A 10,153-nucleotide genomic window follows, 5' to 3' on the forward strand; every position below is an offset into this window, starting at 1 on the left:
AAACAAATTTCCAATTTACTTCCATTAAAAAAAAAAATGTGCACAGTCTTTTATATTTACTTTTTTTGAGTCACCAGCTCCTACTGAGCATGTGCAAGAATACACAGACTATACGTATATGCATTTGTGATTGGCTGATTGCTATCACATGGTACAGGGGGAACGGAAATATACATAACTTTAAAACGTATTAGAAAAAATCTACTTCTCATTTGAAATTCAGAGTAAATGCTATTGTATTGTCTTGTTATCTTGCATTTGTTGATTATGCAAATCTACTGTGTTTACTGGTCCTTTAAAAATGGGCCGGCTCCTATGCATCATATTCAAGCTTTTGAAATAAAGATAGCAATAGAACGAATAAAAATTAATAATTGGAGTAAATTAGAAAGTTGCTTAAAATGTAATGCTTTATCAGAATCATGAATTAATAAATGTATGGTTTAGTGTCCATTTAAAAAAAAAATAATTAAAAAACAAAGCATACATTATCTCGATTGTATAGAATTACAAAAAAGTTACAAACGGAATACTAAAAAATAATTATCGATAATTGAAACACCCTTAGCAGTGTTTTGCAGGAGAATCACACGCTTATCTTGGTCATCTAGATATGCTTAGAAAGCGAATGGAATGTGTTATTTATGCCTGCTAACTAAACAAAGGTATATATATATATATATAGACAGATATATATATATATATATATATATACATTCTTATAATAAATCATGGGTCTCATGGTTTAAATATCATAAATTATTACTTTTTTTATTTCTAAATTTTTTAATAATAAAGTTTCTTACCTGTACCTTTGCCAACACTTGTTTCTGGAGTGCTGGTCCTATATCGGGGAGGGTATCAGCTGATAATATGGTGTGGCTAGGTGTTGAGGTGCTGCAAATCAATTGTCCATGTAGGACAGCACCACTTGGCATTGAGTTTGCTGAGGATGTTGATGCACTGCATGCAGCTTCCTCATCGCCACCCCTAGACGTCATGGACTGTGGTCGGGCTGTTAAAAGATTAATATAACAAAATATATATATATCATTCATTTTTCGAGAAGTACAAGGACAATACACTAGAAAAAAACATAATTATTTGGCAATGTTATTTAACCCCTTAAGGACCAAGGACGTACGCCACACATCCTCAAAAAAAATACAGTTAATGACCGAGGACGTGTGGCGTACGTCCTTGGTCTGGAAAGCAGCTGGAAGCGATCCTGCTCGCTTCCAGCTGCTTTCCGGTTATTGCAGTGATGCCTCGATATGGAGGCATCCTGCAATAACCCCCCTTGGCCATCCGATGCAGAGAGAGCCACTCTGTGGCCCTCTCTGCACCGGACATCGGTGGCCGGTATCGTTGGTGGGTGGGAGCAAGTCTGGGAGGCGGGTGGGCGGCCATCGATGTGCCGAGTGGAGTGGAGGGGGGCGGGAGGGCGCACGGGAGCGCGCGCGTGCACGGGGGGGCGGCGGGCGGGCGCGTGCACGGGGCGGGAGCGGGAGGGAACCGCTACACTACAGAAAAATAAACTTTCAAAAGTAAAAAAAAATAAGTTTTTGAAAGCTGTAAATAAACAGCTAAGAGATCTGGAAGGGGTGGGGGGTTGATCTTGGGGGGGGGAGCTACACTACAGAAAAGGGTTTTTTTTTTAAAAAAAGGCACATTTTTTCACTAAACTGGGTACTGGCAGACAGCTGCCAGTACCCAAGATGGCGCCCATTAAGGCAGAGGGGGAGGGTTAGAGAGCTCTTTGGTGGGGGATCAGTGAGGCTGGGGGCTAAGGGGCTAACAAAAAAAGCCCAAATATAGCTTTTATTTTAGTACTGGCAGAGTTTCTGCCAGTACTTAAGATGGCGGGGACAATTGGGGGGTGGGGGAGGGAAGAGAGCTGTTTGGGAGGGATCAGGGGGTCTCATGTTTCAGGTGGGAGGCTGAGCTCTACACTAAAGCTAAAATTAACCCTGCAAGCTACATAATTAACCCCTTCACTGCTAGCCATAATACACGTGTGAAATGCAGCGGCATTTGGCGGCCTTCTAATTACCAAAAAGCAACGCCAAAGCCATATATGTCTGCTATTTCTGAACAAAGGGGATCCCAGAGAAGCATTTACAACCATTTGTGCCATAATTGCACAAGCTGTTTGTAAATGATTTCAGTGAGAAACCTAAAATTGTGAAAAATTTAACGTTTTTTTTAATTTGATCGCATTTGGCGGTGAAATGGTGGCATGAAATATACCAAAATGGGCCTAGATCAATACTTGGGGTTGTCTACTACACTACACTAAAGCTAAAATTAACCCTAGAAGCTCCCTACATGCTCCATAATTAACCCCTTCACTGCTGGGCATAATACACGTGTAGTGCGCAGTGGCATTTAGCAGCCTTCTAATTACTAAAAAGCAACGCCAAAGCCATATATGTCTGCTATTTCTGAACAAAGGGGATCCCAGAGAAGAATTTACAACCATTTAAGCCATAATTGCACAAGCTGTTTGTAAATAATTTCAGTGAGAAACCAAAAGTTTGTGAAAAAATTAGTAAAAAAGTGAACGATTTTTTGTATTTAATCGCATTTGTCGGTGAAATGGTGGCATGAAATATACCAAAATGGGCCTAGATGAATACTTTGGGATGTCTACTAAAAAAAAATATATACATGTCAATGGATATTCAGAGATTCCTGAAAGATATTAGTGTTCTAATGTAACTAGCGCTAATTTTGAAAAATAATGGTTTGGAAATAGCAAAGTGCTACTTGTATTTATGGCCCTATAACTTACAAAAAAAGCAAAGAAGATGTAAACATTGGGTATTTCTAAACTCAGGACAAAATTTAGAAACTATTTAGCACGGGTGTTTTTTGGTGGTTGTAGATGTGTAACAGATTTTGGGGGTCAAAGTTAGAAAAAGTGTGTTTTTTTCAATTTTTTCCTCATATTTTATAAAATTTTTTATAGTAAATTATAAGATATGATGAAAATAATGGTATCTTTAGAAAGTCCATTTAATGGCGAGAAAAACGGTATATAATATGTGTGGGTACAGTAAATGAGTAAGATGAAAATTACAGCTAAACACAAACACCGCAAAAATGTAAAAATAGCCTTGGTCCCAAACGGACAGAAAATGGAAAAGTGCTGTGGTCATTAAGGGGTTAAAGGGACAGTCTAGCACCCAAAAAAAAATTCATGGTTGAAAATGATAAAAAAAACTATACTATATACTTAGAAGAATGATTTAGCATTGTTCTCCATTGGTATTCTTATTTAGAAGCTAAAACTTCAAGGTTCACATGTTAATTTATTTTACCTTGAAGCCCGCCTCTAATTAAAATGCATTGTAACATTTTATCAACACTAGAGGGTGTGATTTGATGTCTTTCATATAGATAACATTTAGCTCATGCACGTGTATTTAAGGTGGAGAAAAAAAAAAAGAAGTTGACTCTTCATTTAATGTAGGCAAACGAATAAAAGGATTTCATTGTGTAAGCCATGAATCCAAAGGCTTTCATTTTCATATATCCATTTTTAGAAAGGTTGACAATGGTATCTCATGTTTTACAGATAAGCATTGAGCAAATACTTTATTATTGTTTTTAAAAATGACTTTAAATACATTTTTAAAATTCAATTTTAAAATCAAGGATGCCATATTGTAAACAATTGTAATAACTTGTTTACACATAATTGTATTTCTTCCCTTATTTGGCTTAAGTGAAAGTTAAAGAGTGGTCTGCTCATGTGCAAATTAGATACCACTTTCAATAGACAATCTACAACCTAATTTATGTATTTTTTTAAAAAGATTCAATTAGATCAGGGGTAGTCTTTGATCTAAGCTCCTACAGACTAGACAGTTCTTTAAATACTTAAATCAGACTTGCATTGTAGACAACCAGTGCTTAATCCTCTGTAAATCCACTTTCATGAGAAGATTGTTATATATATGAATCACATGAACTATGAACCTAATGTATTTGAAAAAAAAAAATAACATTTATTCTTTTTTGGCTTCCTTAAAGCCAAAATAAATTAGCATATGAACAAATAAGGTTTGAAAATATAATAATACTTGAAATAGAAAATAAATCCAAAATTTGAATCAATCAAAATTGCTATTTTTTTTAAGATGTAATAAACCAATTTTTATATTTATAAATGTGTATTATAAACCACAATTAATCGATTTTAGACAGCCCCTTTAAGAGCTTTTTGAATATATTTATATATCATCCAAAAAAAAAAAGGTAAATTATGTGCAATCATTAATAGCATGAGAAATAATGTTATAAACAATATTGAAAACATAGCTAATATTCTTATTTTTTCTAAAATACATATATTACTGGTTAAATTCATTTTTTTAATTTATCATGTTGAAAATATTGAAAATCCATCATATACGTGGATCAATATGGGGCCTACATGCTGGAAAAGCTACATTAGTAGCTACAATAATTTTATTGAATATATATATAGATTAAAGAATTTAATATTGTGACTTTTAAATAGTTTATAAGAATTTACATTATTGAACATGTTGAAATGTGCTCCATTTACGAAGAAACGAAAGCAAATAGTAAACAAAAATGGATGGTCATGTGTGACTGATTATATTTTGATCAGTCTTAAATTTAAGGGAGAAAAAAAATTGTTCAAATAAAAAAAAAAAGGCCATTATTTTATATTTGTGTCTGGTAATAATACTAAAAAAATTATTATTAAGAAATTGAAAAAAGAAAGTGCCAAGTGTGATAGAGGTACTTTCTATAACGTAAGGATTACAACTGACACTTTTTAATATCAGTCGAATGATGATAATAGAAAAGTGCGTCATAAAATATGGGCAGGATAGGCCTATATGTTAGATTATCAAAATTGTTGCAAAGTAACATGGATATTCAAAATGTTTGAACTAATAATAAATTGGCTACACCTACTGTACTATATAATTCTAACAGGATTAAAGGGACACTGAACCCAAATTTTTTCTTTCATGATTCAGATAGAGCATGCAATTTTAAGCAACTTTCTTATTTACTCCTATTATCGTTTTTTCTTTATATCAGCAATAACAACGCAGGTTGTTCACCAAAAATGGGCCGGCATCTAAACTTACATTCTTGCATTTCAAATAAAGATACCAAGAGAATGAAGAAAATTTGCTAATAGGAGTAAATTAGAAAGTTGCTTAAAATTGCATGCTCTGTCTGAATCACAAATGAAAAAATGTGGGTTCAGTATTCCTTTAACATTCTATTAAAATAATTACAATTTAAGAAATTAGATTTATTAAATTTTATACCTCTTAGGTCACTATCACAATCGTCTGTGATCCCGACGATAACTTTGGAGCCTAATCGATGCACCAGTCTCTGCTCGTAATCGGTCAGATCTGTGACATAAGATGATCCACCTCCGGTAGCACATGAAGATTTTTTTTCTTTTGTCAATTTCGCTTTGGCGAATCTTTTAATGTCGTTGGAACTTTTTTTTATCTGGTCACTGTCCTTTTTCACGGGGCCCTGAACACTGACAGCATCACTGATACGAGTCCAGATACTCTTTTTGCGGTGACTGGAAGTCATAAGAGTCCAGTACCATATCAACAAGAACCAGGTTCTGCTGGTATGAAAAGTGTGGATTCTTGGATTTGGTTGTCTGTGAATCAGATCCTGAAGTTGCCATACATAATTTATTAAAAATAAATATATAAGTTTGAAAAGCTTCAGGTTCAGCAATTTTTCAGTCTGAAAAAATAGATAAAGTGGACTTTATATAGTGCTGAAATAACTTCCCGCGACAAATGTGACGTTTCTGACACCTTACAGTTACGTGGGACAAACATGACTGACAAGTTGTAAGAAAATAATAGTACATTCGCTACTAGCGAGGCATCAGATGTATGAATCATTCACCTGCGCTTGATGCGAATAAGACGCAACAATTTTTACGCTGTTTTTTAGTACATATGGCGAGCGGGCAGCGTCTCGCTACCTGCGAGTTCTAGCGAGTCGAACAGACAGGCTTTCAGCGAGCAAATTGACGCTATAGTACATGGAGCCCAGTGACATTTTTGCACTTGGATGTTTTTAATTTGAACCAAAGTTATGTTTTAACTTTTCTCCTGGACGCCCCACCCGCTCTATACATATGAGTTGGGGTGCACTCCTGATAGATAGTGAAAACGCACCAGAGCTGCTAGAGGAGTCATTTATGGAAACACAACAATCATCAGTTAGCTAATAAACAGTAGTGTTCAGAGCGCCTAACAAGAGAAGGCTAAGGGAGTAACTTCAAATTACTTAGTTGGATATTTGATATAATATCAAATATATGGAAACATAAAATCAAATCTAAAACTGTCTGTGGGTCAGCTCTAGTCTAAAAGCGAATAGCTCCTAAGTATCAGCGGTAAACACGTTTTTCACCATCATTGATGCCACATCTATTTAGTATTTTCTAAATAAGATGTTTACCAGTATTTTTGAGCACTGCACTAGACTTTGGACACTCTCCTTTTGGACACTCTATACATTTTTGGACACTACACTATTTCTTATGAGCAAGTCTATGAAGGGCACACGAGTTTAGCGCTGATACTTCGCTTTTAGACTAGAGCTGACCCACAGACAGTTTTTCTAGATTTGATTTTATGTTTCCATATATTTGATATTATATACTTTTTATGTGCATGGATCCATGTTTTTTATCTTGTTAGATTGAATGCTCTTATTTTATTGTTGTAATAAACATACTGTATTTTAACTTAGCACCAATATCCAACTAAGTAATTTGAATTTACTCCCTGGAGCTCTTCAGTACCTTAGCCTTCTCTTGTTAGGCGCTCTGAACACTACTGTTTATTTGCTATCTCCATACTGGTAAGCTAGGTTCCACCTGTTCGGAGCTATAAGTATTATCCCTTTAGTGCTAGGTCTCCTGTACAATAATCATCAGTTAGCTACCAATAGTGCATTGTTGCTTCTGAACCTACCTAGGTATGCTTTTAAAAAAGAATACCAAGAGAACAAAACAAAGTTGATAACAGAATATAATTTGCTTAAAATTGCATGTCCTATATGAGCCATAAAAGTTTAATTTTAACTTTAATGTTCCTTTAAACAATTTTGTTACAATTATATTTTTCTGCAGCCTGTTGCCTCATTTATACAGTTTTTTTTATTTTTTTATTTTATTTTGTCAACTCAAATATTTACTAGTAAAAATATATTTATTTCAAATACTCCTGATTAATCTCATTTTCAAAAGTATTGAGCAATAGCTTAAAAAAAACTTACTGAAGCTCAAATATAAATGAAGAGAGAGAGAGGAACCAATTGATATAACATGTTTCTTCCTGTGTCTGCAATTTCTGTAAGATCACCAGGTATGTAAATTAGGCACAGTACGGAATATTTTTCAGAGCTGACTTTTTTGCATTACTGGATAAACCCACTTTCTGGTAATAATGTGTACTCAGAATTTTGTTTCCGTAAAACAGGCCTTGTACAAAAGACATGCATTGTTCTTGAAATTTGAACACATCTACCAATTGGCGCACAATTTATCAATTGGGAGCTCTGTCCTGCTGTTCCATTGACCCTGTTGTGGTTTCTCTAAAAGAAATCTAGGACTGCTCAGGAATGCTGGAATTCCAAAGCCCCGCCTCCAAAAATGAAGCCCCGCCCCAGATGCACCTTCTAACAAAATGTAAGTAGGTATACAGTGTAAAACAACACACTTGTAATACATCCAGGTTATTTATATTGAGTTCTACAGAGCAATTTTAGCATTCATCACATCATGATAAAAATATATATTTGTATGAAAAGGGTTAAGTCAAACCTATTTAAACTGAAATTGGAAGAAGTCATAAATGCAAAACTGCTATCTGTCTGATAATTACATCTCCCACCACTATAAGGGTAGAAAGGGACAAGTTTCCTCAAGTATAACAAGAAAAAAGTTGTTTCTTTCTGCAGAGAAATTATTTTTTTCAAAAATATACAGACTATAAAGAATAGAGAAAAAGGAATCCAATGCCAATTTAAACACAAAATAAATGTTATATTTCATTACCTTAAAAGGGGATTATGTGTTCTACCTTTGTCCCCAAGACCTGTACAAAGTAGTGATTATTTTTTTATATTAATATTCATGAATAAGAGCTCAGACCGAAATGTCCTAAACTTGCAATGCGATTTGCAGCTCATTTTTGTCCATGGTGCACAGACAAATTTCTATTTCAAATATATATTGCATATTTAGATTGTTTCTGAACATATTTCACCCATGTGTAACAGATCAAGACTAGTCTGTTTCTGTAAACGATGCCATTATAAACTGAAACTGCAAAAAAATAATCAACCCAATTAAATGCCCATATTGTTATATGTCCAATTTACATGTTGCTGACAAATTTTTATTTGGCTTCAACAAAATGTGTTTTAATAAAATCACTTAATAAATATACACAGAAGCTATTGGGATTTACTGTTGCTCAGATACTTCTGCACACTTATAGGCACTTTAATCTGGTGTCTGGGAAAATTTAAATAACATTTTACCAGTATCTGATTGTGTTATCATCTATAGTCATTTGATAAGCTATGTAGCAGCCTGTGTATATTTTTAGGTGAATGATTCTCAAGAGCCTAAAGTCCAAGACTGAAGCGGTTGAGTGTTTTGTATTCACCAAGGGTAGAATATAGACTGTACTGGGTGGGGACATCTATTTAGATTTTTTGCAAGAAAGTCCTGTGCTCTCTTAATTTTTTCATAGCATTACTGAGAGTTTTAGTTTTATGTATTCTTTTGAATATATTAGTTATCAAGGGTCTAAAAGCTGAAGGAATGTAAATTATTATTATGTATAAAACAGTGCTCCTTTAGTAAAAAAATAAAATAAGATTATTTTAAAATAAGATTGTGTTAAAAACAACTCACAACTTACTTGTTTTCTTGCACTTCTCAGTGTAGCCACTTTTTAGTGAGATAAGGGATCTACCATTATAAAAGTTTAAGGGACAGTCTATAATCCAGAATTTCTATTGTTTAAAAAGATAGATAAACCCTTTATTTCCCAGTTTTGCATAACCAACAGTTATATTAATATGCTTTTTTACCTCTGTGATTACCTTGTATCTAAGCCTCTGCAGACTGTCCCCTTATTTCAGTTCTTTTGACAGACTTGCATTTTAGCCAATCAGTGCTGATTTCCATATTACTCCATGAAAGTGAGCACGTTATCTATATGACACATTACCTAGAGCAGTGTTTTTCAACCAGTGTGCCGTGGCACACTAGTGTGCTGTGAGAGATCCTCAGGTGTGCCACGGCAGACTGACAACAGTATGACATATTTTTTAAATTTTGCTTGTTTTTTATTCTGGGCCGTTTTTTTATTTTGAGTGAGATGATGACTGAGGGTAACAGCGCAGCGGCAGCTCGCTTCTCCGACCCGTGTTCACACTTGGAAGGAACCCCCACCACAAGACGTGTCTAGTGCCGGCTCTACACGCCGCGACACTTCAATCCCCCATGCATGCTGGTGCAGCTTTGCTCCTCCTCCTGAACAGTTCCAGCCAGCGGGGGTGTCCCTCTTTCAAATTTTGAAATATAGGGAGGTATGTGACAGGCTCATCAGGCAACATTTACAACCATGACATATTGACATTCATTCACAGACAATCATTATGATTGTTTGTGAATGAATGTCAATATGTCATGTATAGTTTGTAGGAGGCATGGCATGACAGCACAGTACAGTGTGTGTGTGTGTGTATATATATATATATATATATATATATATATAACAAGAGCAATTAAGGTTAGATAGGTAAAAAGCACTTATCTTAGGAGACCAAGCGCCGTCGTCCACACGGCGTGAAGCTAGCACACTGATTCGAACTTCCTGCACTCGGCGTGGAGAGTATCGGATTAGGGAGCTGCTGAAAATAAGGTTCAAATAGAGGCAGGAGTCCCAAGAAGACTTGTAATTAAAATTCGTTAATAAGAGAAAACATTCTTAACAGCATTTGCTATCTGGTGTAGTAGACACTATGCACAAAGCACTTTGTTTAAAAATCACATTGAAAGACAGGGAGGCAAGATGACGTCACTTGCCTCCCTGTC

The sequence above is a fragment of the Bombina bombina genome, chromosome 10 (assembly GCF_027579735.1).
Source record: "Bombina bombina isolate aBomBom1 chromosome 10, aBomBom1.pri, whole genome shotgun sequence".
In the NCBI taxonomy this organism is placed as follows: domain Eukaryota; kingdom Metazoa; phylum Chordata; class Amphibia; order Anura; family Bombinatoridae; genus Bombina; species Bombina bombina.